This window comes from Coregonus lavaretus, assembly GCF_964263955.1.
Source record: "Coregonus lavaretus genome assembly, chromosome: 9".
Taxonomy (NCBI): domain Eukaryota; kingdom Metazoa; phylum Chordata; class Actinopteri; order Salmoniformes; family Salmonidae; genus Coregonus; species Coregonus lavaretus.
The window spans coordinates 18,177,961-18,188,801 of NC_139996.1; the positions used below are offsets into that span (position 1 = coordinate 18,177,961).

Genomic DNA, 10,841 nt, shown 5'->3' on the forward strand with positions numbered 1-10,841 from the left:
CAAGCATTTCATGGTTAAGTCTACACCCGTTGTATTTGGCGCATGTAACAAATACAATTTGATATGGAACATTATCTTGTGAGAGAGCAGGTTGTTGACACTTTGTTGTCTAGTGGTAGCTTTACAAATAGCCATTACCCACATAAACCCCAAGACATTTGGCTTCTCTCCCTCAAGACACACTACCAATGAAATCCACATTGTTCCTCGTAAGTATGTGCCATTTTCCTCTGAACTGTACGTTTTTCTCTCAGCTGTTTTTGAAGAACGCCTCCTCTAAGACCTCAGTGAACCTGTCCTTCATCTGCAGGCGGAAACTACTATACAACTCCAGCAGTCTCCTCCTCCTCTCAGTCCTCTCCTCCTCCTCTCAGTCCTCTCCTCCTGGGTCATCCCCTTCTCCTTCTCCAGGAGGCCTGGCAGCTCCTTTCAGTCCTTGAGAAAGATGAAGGGGGCTCCTGCAGCTTTGAGGAGACGCAGTGGGGAGCTGCGTGCAGCAGAGCACCCACCTGGGGTCACAATGTCCTCCACCACGGGCACCGAACCGTAGGCACAGGCCTCGTAGATGTGGTAGCACTCTGTGTTGATTCCCACCGGGCAGAGGGTGAACTCGCTTTGGGCCAGGGCTGTCTGGTACCGTCTCAGACTCTCTGCCGTCTCCTAAGGAAGCCACCTGATGCAGGAGAGGAGGAGGAGGAGGAGGGACAGTAAGGACTAGTGAGCAGAGGGTTAATTTAATGTATTACGCATTTAAACAGTGCTTCTGCTGTGAATATATACACAGTTCTTGTAAATTCTCCTTTGCTCTTCATTAATTATTTTATGCAAAGATAAAAAAAGATAAAAACTGCTGTTTGAGAATGTTGACTCAGAGTTTCATTGGTAAACAAGGCCTAACAACAGTATTTCCAGTATTTCCAGGATGCAAAAACTGGACTGAAAACCATTAGAGTGAACTGATACAGACAGTGAGTGACAGCATAGCATAGTGACATACTTCTCTTGGGCAGTAGTGATGCACTCTTTGTCCAGTCCTGTTTTTTTCAAGATCCCCATTAGTGTTTCCCTCGAGGAGTTCTTGTAGACGGTTCCCAGGAAGTTTCAGAGGAAGGGCCTGGTGTAGCTCACCATCTGGGAGTTTACCATGACCACAGGAAACTGTCTGTATATGAACAGAGAGAGGCATAGAAATCCACAGTCAAATAACGCTTCTTTCTGGTACAATGGATATGTATGGTGTACTGAAATGGAAACATGAGCTAAATAAAAGGTGTATGGTGAGAGTAGACGACAAACAAGAAGAGAGGAACTCTTAGATCATGAGAAGAAAAAAAAATCAAGAAAAGGCTTCAAAAACAGAATCATGGTCCATATTCAAAGTGCTGATCAGTTCCTCCCGTCCATATAATTATGTCTCTAAAATATCAAACTGATCCTAGATCAGCACTCATACTCTGAAATGCTTGCTACATGGCCCCAGATCCCAGAAATGAAGACATACGTGGCTACTCCAAGGGGCCACTGGAAGACATCCTTGTCGTTGACCCAGGGGCTGTCATAGACCAGGAAGAGCAGGTCCACGAAGCCCCCATGCCTCCTCAGGTAGGTGCTGACAATGTCCATAATAACTTGTGTTTTACACCATCATGTAGCTTAACTGTTACTGTAAGAGGAAGCATCAAGCAAAGAGGAGATATCAAGCAATACTTGACAACTTATTTCGGAGCACCGCTAAAAAGGCATGGCTTACCTATGGCAGCTTTCCCCCAGATTTGAACTTTGTATCTCTTGGGCCTGTTCTTGTCAATGAGCTCCTGGTATTGTCTGATAGCCTCCCTCCGTTTGAGCAGAGCAGAGAGATCATCAGCCTGCTCATCCTCCCAAGGGTTCATCCCCATTGTATGGAGCCACATCACCACCACCTGTAAATCACCAAAACAACAGAACAATAATAATATTGGAGGTAGCTAGCTAGTGGTCTTCAGTAGTCAATTCACATGACCTGTCCATAACCATCTCAGGGTATTCACGTGTTGTTTTTATAATTGTATATACACATCATTGGACATGGCCCAAAAGCTATGGACAGAGGTTATTTTGTCAGCTAAGTAGGTAAAGTTAGCTAGCTAGTTAACGTACCTGGGGTTGCAGCTGTGATTTTCTTCACCACTCTGTGGACACGGGTGATCACCTTTGTCTTTGTATAAAAAAATATATCGTATGCAGCATACAAGGGAAACATTACATACACAAAAACTATCAGGAGGAATATTCTTTCTTTGATGTATTTTCATGTTTTCCTTCTCACGTTACCATTCTGCACTGAGCTAAAGGGTAGAGCTGCCGCTTTCAAGGATCGGGACTCTAACCCGGACGCTTATAAGTGGTAGGCCTGATCACCGACAACGATGAGACAGCCTAAAGGGAGGAGATCAGAGACCTGGCCGTGTACTGCCAGGATAACAACCTCTCCATCAACGTGATCAAGACAAAGGAGATGATTGTGGACTACAGGAAAAGGAGGACCCGAGCACTCCCCCATTCTCATCGACGGGGCTGTAGTGGAGCAGGTTCAGAGCTTCAAGTTCCTTGGTGTCCACATCACTAACAAACTATCATGGTCCAAACACACCAAGACAGTCGTGAAGAGGGCACGACAAAGCCTATTCCGCCTCAGGAGACTGAAAAGATTTGGCATGGGTCCTCAGATCCTCAAAAAGTTATACAGCTGCACCATCGAGAGCATCATGACTGGATGCATCACCGCCTGGTATGGCAACTGCTCGGCCTCCGACCACAAGGCACTACAGAGGGTAGTGTGTACGGCCCAGTACATCACTGGGGCCAAGCTTCCTGCCATCCAGGACCTCTATACCAGGCGGTGTCAGAGGAAGGCCCTAAAAATTGCCAAAGACTCCAGCCACCCTAGTCATAGACTGTTCTCTCTGCTACCGCACGGCAAGCGGTACCGGAGCGCCAAGTCTAGGTCCAAAAGGCTTCTTAACAGCTTCTACCCCCTCGCCATAAACTCCTGAACAGCTAATCAAATGGCTACCCGGACTATTTGCATTGAATATTATCTATGCATAGTCACTTTACCTCTACCCACGTGTACATATTACCTCAATTACCTCGACTAACCTGTGCCCCCGCACATTGACTACGTACCGGAACACCCTGTATATACTGTTATTTTACTGCAGCTCTTTAATTATTTCTTATTTTTACATCTGCATTGCTTGCTGTTTGGGGTTTTAGGCTGGGTTTCTGTATAGCACTTTGTGACATCTGCTGATGTAAAAAGGGTTTTCTAAGTAGGCTACATAGGCTACATTTCACATGAAACTCAAGAGAGACAACATTATGGAGGTGAAAGGTAGAGAGAGGTTGTGTTTTCTCTAGCAGGAGGTAAGCTTGGCTTCTTATATGGTGTTGAGTAAAGCTTAAACCATGTATTGAGATTGTAGGTAGGTAGTTGTAGTTAGGTATTGTAGTTAGGTATTGTAGGTAGTTTATTTAGGTAGTTATTGTAGGTTTTTGTAGGTAATTATTGTAGGTAAGTATTGTATACGGCGGAGCCCAGCGAAGCACGAGGCTAGCTAGCTAGCGGGTAGCTACTGGTAATGTTTAGCAACGGTGGATAGTTGTTTCCAATGTTATTTCACGCTTAAGAGTACAGTACAGAGTACAGTACAGTTAGCTAGCCATTTTTCAAACAAAGTCAACACAGTAGCCATTGCTAGCTAGCCAACACGACCAGCTAACTGTATTGTAGCAGCTAAATACAATTTATTTGTGCTAGCCAGCCAACGTTTAATTATTGCTGCGTTATGAAAGGAACTAGACACGGACACGAATTATCTGTTTAGTGTGTTAACACACTATTGGTAGTTTGTTGTAACCAAGTATTGGTGCTAAACTGTGTGTTATTGGATGCTAGCATGCTAGTTAGCTATGGCGTCATAGTTAGGCATCGTGGGCTGTTGTGGGTAGTTATTGTAGGTTAGCATTGTATTCGGCGGTGCCGGGTGTAGCACGAAGCTAGCTAGCTAGCCGTTTTTCAAACAAAGTCAACACAGTAGCCATTGCTAGCTAGCCAACACGACCAGCTAACTGTACTGTAGCAGCTAAATACAATATATTTGTGCTAGCTAGCCAACGTTTAATTATTGCTGCGTTATGAAAGGAACTAAACACGGACACGAATTATCTGTTTAGTGTGTTAACACACTATTGGTAGTTTGTTGTAACCAAGTATTGGTGCTAAACTGTGTGTTATTGGATGCTAGCATGCTAGTTAGCTATGGCGTCATAGTTAGCTAGCTGAATAAAGTAAGTTGAGTCTATTCCTAGAAACATTGAACCGCTGTAGTTCACAACAATTCTAATTTCTAAAGTGGAAGTTGGGAGAGTTTTTATTCGGGTGGTTCAGTGAAACAATTATAGTTTCTGAGGTGGAAGTTTTGGTGAGGGAGGCCCTACTCTCTCCTTTCCCAGATGTTTAGTTCATTTCATTCCGATCTCCTCTGCATTATTGTAGCCATTTGCTACAGCCTGTCAACTATGCCTCTGCCTATCCCTGTTCTCTCCTCTCCGCACAGGCTACACAAACGCCTCACACCGCGTGGCTGCTGCCTCTCTAACCTGGTGGTCCCTGCACGCACCCCACACCTGGAGTTCCAGGTCTCAGGCAGCCTCTGGAACTGCCGTTCTGCTGCCAACAAGGCTGACTTCATCCCAGCCTATGCTAACCTCCAGTCCCTCGACTTCCTGGCGCTGACGGAAACATGGATTACCACTGAAAACACTGCTACTCCTACTGCTCTCTCCTCATCTGACCATGTGTTCTCGCATACCCCGAGAGCATCTGGTCAGAGGGGTGGTGGCACAGGAATCCTCATCTCTCCCAAGTGGACATTCTCAATTTTTCCCCTAACCCATCTGTCTATCTCCTCATTTGAATTCCATGCTGTCACAGTCACTAGCCCATTTAAGCTTAATATCCTTGTCATCTATCGCCCTCCAGGTTCCCTTGGAGAGTTCATCAATGAGCTTGACGCCTTGATAAGTTCCTTTCCTGAGGATGGCTCACCCCTCACAGTTTTGGGGGATTTCAACCTCCCTACGTCTACATTTGACTCATTTCTCTCTGCCTCCTTCTTTCCACTCCTCTCCTCTTTTGACCTCACCCTCTCACCGTCCCCCCCTACTCACAAGGCAGGCAATACGCTTGACCTCATCTTTACTAGATGCTGCTCTTCTACTAATCTCACTGCAACTCCCCTCCATGTCTCCGACCACTACTTTGTATCCTTTTCTCTCTCGCTCTCCTCCAACACTACTCACTCTGCCCCTACACAGATGGTAATGCGCCGCCGCAACCTTCGCTCTCTCTCTCCCACTACTCTCTCCTCTTCCATCCTATCATCTCTTCCCTCTGCTCAATCCTTCTCCCTCCAATCTCCTGATTCTGCCTCCTCAACCCTCCTCTCCTCCCTTTCGGCATCCTTTGACTCTCTGTGTCCCCTATCCTCCCGGCCGGCTCGGTCCTCCCCTCCAGCTCCGTGGCTTGATGACTCATTGCGAGCTCACAGAACAGAGCTCCGGGCAGCGGAGCGGAAATGGAAGAAAACTAAATTCCCTGCCGACCTGGCATCTTTTCACTCCCTCCTCTCTACATTTTCTTCATCTGTTTCTGCTGCTAAGGCCCCTTTCTACCACTCTAAATTCCAAGCATCTGCCTCTAACCCTAGGAAGCTCTTTGCCACATTCTCCTCCCTGCTGAATCCCCCCCCCCCCTCCTCTCTCTCTGTGGATGACTTCGTCAACCACTTTGAAAAGAAGGTTGACGACATCCGATCCTCGTTTGTTAAGTCTAATGACACTGCTGGTCCTGCTCACACTGCCCTACCCTATGCTCTGACTTCTTTCTCCCCTCTCTCTCCAGATAAAATCCTGCGACTTGTGACTGCAGGCCGCCCAACAACCTGCCCGCTTGACCCCATCCCCTCCTCTCTTCTCCAGACCATCTCCGGTGACCTTCTCCCCTACCTCACCTCGCTGATCAACTCATCCTTGACCGCTGGCTATGTCCCTTCCGTCTTCAAGAGAGCGAGAGTTGCACCCCTTCTCAAAAAACCAACACTCGATCCCACTGATGTCAACAACTACAGACCAGTATCCCTTCTTTCTTTTCTTTCCAAAACCATTGAGCGTGCCGTCTTTAGCCAACTCTCTTGCTATCTCTCTCAGAATTACCTTCTTGATCCAAACCAGTCAGGTTTCAGGACTGGTCATTCAACTGAGATTGCTCTTCTCTGTGTCACGGAGGCTCTCCGCACTGCTAAAGCTAACTCTCTCTCCTCTGCTCTTGTCCTTCTAGACCTGTCTGCTGCCTTTGATACTGTGAACCATCAGATCCTCCTCTCCACCCTCTCCGAGCTGGGCATCTCCGGCGCGGCTCACTCCTGGATTGCGTCCTACCTGACCGGTCGCTCCTACCAAGTGGCGTGGCGAGAAGCTGTCTCCGCACCACGTGCTCTCACCACTGGTGTCCCCCAGGGCTCAGTTCTAGGCCCTCTCCTATTCTCCCTTTACACCAAGTCACTTGGCTCTGTCATATCCTCACATGGCCTCTCCTATCATTGCTACGCTGACGATACACAACTAATCTTCTCCTTTCCCCCTTCTGATAACCAGGTGGCGAATCGCATCTCTGCATGTCTGGCAGACATATCAGTATGGATGACGGATCACCACCTCAAGCTGAACCCTGGCAAGACGGAGCTGCTCTTCCTCCCGGGGAAGGACTGCCCGTTCCATGATCTCGCCATCACGGTTGACAACTCCGTTGTGTCCTCCTCCCAGAGTGTGAAGAGCCTTGGCGTGACCCTGGACAACACCCTGTCGTTCTCCGCTAACATCAAGGCGGTGACCCGATCCTGCAGGTTCATGCTCTACAACATTCGGAGAGTACGACCCTGCCTTACACAGGAAGCGGCACAGGTCCTAATCCAGGCACTTGTCATCTCCCGTCTGGATTACTGCAACTCGCTGTTGGCTGGGCTCCCTGCCTGTGCCATTAAACCCCTACAACTCATCCAGAATGCCGCAGCCCGTCTGGTGTTCAACCTTCCCAAGTTCTCTCACGTCACCCCGCTCCTCCGCACACTCCACTGGCTTCCAGTTGAAGCTCGCATCTGTTACAAGACCATGGTGTTTGCCTATGGAGCTGTGAGGGGATCGGCACCTCTGTACCTTCAGGCTCTGATCAGTCCCTACACCCAAACGAGGGCATTGCGTTCATCCACCTCTGGCCTGCTGGCTCCCCTTCCTCTGCGGAAGCATAGTTCCCGCTCAGCCCAGTCAAAACTGTTCGCTGCTCTGGCACCCCAATGGTGGAACAAGCTCCCTCACGACGCCAGGACAGCGGAGTCACTAACCACCTTCCGGAGACATTTGAAACCCCACCTCTTTAAGGAATACCTGGGATAGGATAAAGTAATCCTTCTACCCCCCCCCCCCCAAAAAAAAAAACGTATTGTAAAGTGGTTATCCCACTGGCTATAGGGTGAATGCACCAATTTGTAAGTCGCTCTGGATAAGAGCGTCTGCTAAATGACGTAAATGTAAATGTAAGTATATTTGATTGATTGATTGATTTTTTTTTTTTTTTACTTATCAATTTTTTACTTAACACTTATTTTTCTTAAAACTGCATTGTTGGTTAAGGGCTTGTAAGTAAGCATTTCACTGTAAGGTCTACACCTGTTGTATTCGGTGCATGTGACAAATAAGATTAGATTTGATTTTAAATATACTGTCTACTTGTCTCAGAAAGGGTCGTCTCTAATTACCACAGCCGCAAAGCATAAACCACAAAGCATAAACCTTGCCTATTTATACAATGTATCCTCTTAAAATGTGATCAACGTAACCTTAACCATACTACTAACCTTATGGCTAACCTTAAATAATAAGACCAAAAAGCCCATTTTTGTTTTAATGATGTTTTACAATATAGCCAAACAGTGGCGATTTTAGCATGTAAATCTTGGTGGGGCAACAACAACAAAAAATATGTGGGATGCATGCTGTCACGAGAATTTCTATCTCTAATAGTTAAACTCAACTGTTACTCAAGCTTTGAATAATTCCCAGAGGTTGTAAGACTCTAGTTAATAATGAATTAAACAAAGTCCCATTTCTGCAATGAATCAGTTTCTTTATTCATGAGAGCTCTCATGCTAAAAACACACACAGCCTTTTTATATGCGTTCACACAAAGGAACTTGCTCCGCCCACCTTTAGGCGGCCTGTGACTTTCCACAGTATAAAATGTTTAAGTTTAACAGTTTCTAGGTCTCCTTTCCCATGGAATGTTTGTCTCCAGCAGTTTCTATCCCTCTTCTCTGTTAGTGGTTTTATTGTCTTATAACTCTAACACAGTTTAAACAGTTATACAGTATTGGGGTGGAATACTTTAGTAATTTACTTTAAACATACAAATCTTCTATCACATGCCAGCAAAGCCACAACACAACACTAAACAATACATTAATTGCACTATAACGGTGACAAACGGTGCCCACAAACTGTTAGGGCCTACATAAAGCTGTCCCAACAGCAGAGTCCCAACAGCAGTCCCAACACCTTACCACTGCTACACCTGGCTATCAGCGGAGCCTTGTCTGGCAGCGAAACAGTTAATTCAGCCTCATTTACTGCCTTTTAAAAAAACATAGCTGATATGGCTGACTTGCTTAAACAAATGTGGTTTCTACTGACAATTGAGATGTACAAACGATGGCACAACATACACTTAGTATTACTTTCTTAGCTACAGTATACATATCTCCCTGGCCAGTGGCGGCTCCTGAAAAAATTCTCAGGGGGGGCAATTTTTCTGATGATTTAGGTGACCTACACACATTTAAAAAAAGATATGTCCAGCAACAACATGAAGACAGGGGCAGCATATAAGTCAATACCAGAAGCATTTATTGACTGATCTCAAAAGTGTTGGCTTACAAAAGCAAAATAAGTTATCACAGTAAAAATAATCAAGAGTGTTCTTTCACATTCCTCAACACTGCATAAACAATATGCATTTCCATAAAACACCTCATCTAATTGTGCCACAAAGTTGACAAGTCCAAGAAAAATACCAGGGTTGGTGGAGCCCTCAGTTTCATCTTTGCCTCGCAAAGCTAACTCAAACACTCCGCAAAACTTCACACACTGGATTAGCCGGCTGAGGATGTGGCGGTTCTTGCTAACCTCATCGTTGTGGCGGCGGACAGCTAGCCTGTATCCCTCATTCAGTTGAGTGGCAATGTTCACTCTCCCCAAAGCAGACAATCTCAAACAGCTATCCATGTGGGTCTTTGACAGCTCATGTTTCTTAATCTTTTCTGAAAGATGGTGCATGTCCGTTACACCAGTCGCTGTCCAAGCGGTGCTGTCTGCCGTGCCGCCTTCAGGGTGAAAGAGTAAGCAGGGGTAGCAGAAGACTGCATTAGCTACATCGCAGCCTGCTAGCCAGGTTTTTCGTTCGTACCAATTTTTGGAAAATCCTCGGGTGTAGGACTTTCCCCCTTTAGTAGAAACCTGTTGAATTATTAAATTTGGTCTGGGAGGTCCTAATTGTTTCGTTGCCAATTTATCTTGATTTGTTCGCCGACAAAAAGGAACTTCTTTCAAAGAGACAATCGAGTTGCCCTGAACGCTAGCCATCTTGACAGTAGTATGTGAATTGATTGACGCTGCTACCCGCTCTTTTCTTAGTTACGTTCATGGTTATGTTACGTATGACGAAAGCGCGTAAGTGCAAGCCCTCCCGGAACCCATAGAGATTGTATTGAAAGCTCTGATATTTGAAAAAAAAAGATTTTACATGAGAGTCTATGAGAGACTTCTGGGCAGGGGCGGTGTGTTCATTAGGGCGATATGGGCGACGCACTGCCAAACGGGAAAAGGAAGGGATTTTTTTCTAATCAATTATATCACGGCAACAGTAGTTATCAGTGTTCTAATCTAGACGTCTGATCTGCCACTAAATGTCCAATCAGGCTAAAGTCGTGCTTCAAATGCCCCCCCCCCCTTTTGTGGCGATTTCAGTCAGGTTGAAAATCGCCCCAGAAGTCTCTCATAGACTCTCATGTAAAAAAAAATTTTTTCAAATATCAGAGCTTTCAATACAATCTCTATGGGTTTCTGAGGGCTTGCACTTACGCGCTTTCGTCATACGTAACATAACCATGAACGTAACTAAGAAAAGAGCGGGTAGCAGCGTCAATCAATTCACGTACTACTATCAAGATGGCTAACGTTCAGTGCAACTCGATTGTCTCTTTGAAAGAAGTTCACATCAAAGACCATTCAAAACGAGCTACTGGAGTGTATGCTAGCGGTCATGAGGGAACATATTGTGGAGGAGGTGAAGTCGGCGAACTTCGTAGCTATTCAAGCTGACGAGACCACGGACGTTTCTACACAGACACAGCTGGTGCTTGTGCTGAGGTACATAGATAGCAACCACAAAGTGCAGGAGCGCTTTTTTGAGTTCCTTCCCATCTCGGAATCAACCTCAGTCTCAATCGCCAGTGTGCTTTTGGAGAGACTGAACGGTATTTTTGCAGACGACGAGAAAGTCAAACTGTGGTGCACTGGCACTGTACCAGGTTCTCATGAGCTACAACCTCCAGGAGACGTTCTCTGAGACTGTGACTCTGTTGAACATCCTCATAACTACTCCAATGACAACAGCTGAAGCTGAGAGATGTTTCTCAACTTTGACACGAGTTAAGACATTCCTGCGAAATTCAATGGGCCAGGAACGT

The 10,841-nt window shown here is 46.0% G+C and overlaps 1 pseudogene across 1 annotated transcript; it reads right to left on the reverse strand.

Annotated features, from left to right (window-relative positions):
• Positions 1–1,623, reverse strand: LOC311134882 (ribitol-5-phosphate xylosyltransferase 1-like; annotated as a pseudogene). The gene is made up of 3 exons: positions 1,471–1,623; positions 998–1,158; positions 1–673 (listed from the first exon to the last, which is right to left on the reverse strand). The product of its transcript is annotated as a ribitol-5-phosphate xylosyltransferase 1-like (transcript).
• Positions 1,624–10,841: the final 9,218 nt, after the last annotated feature.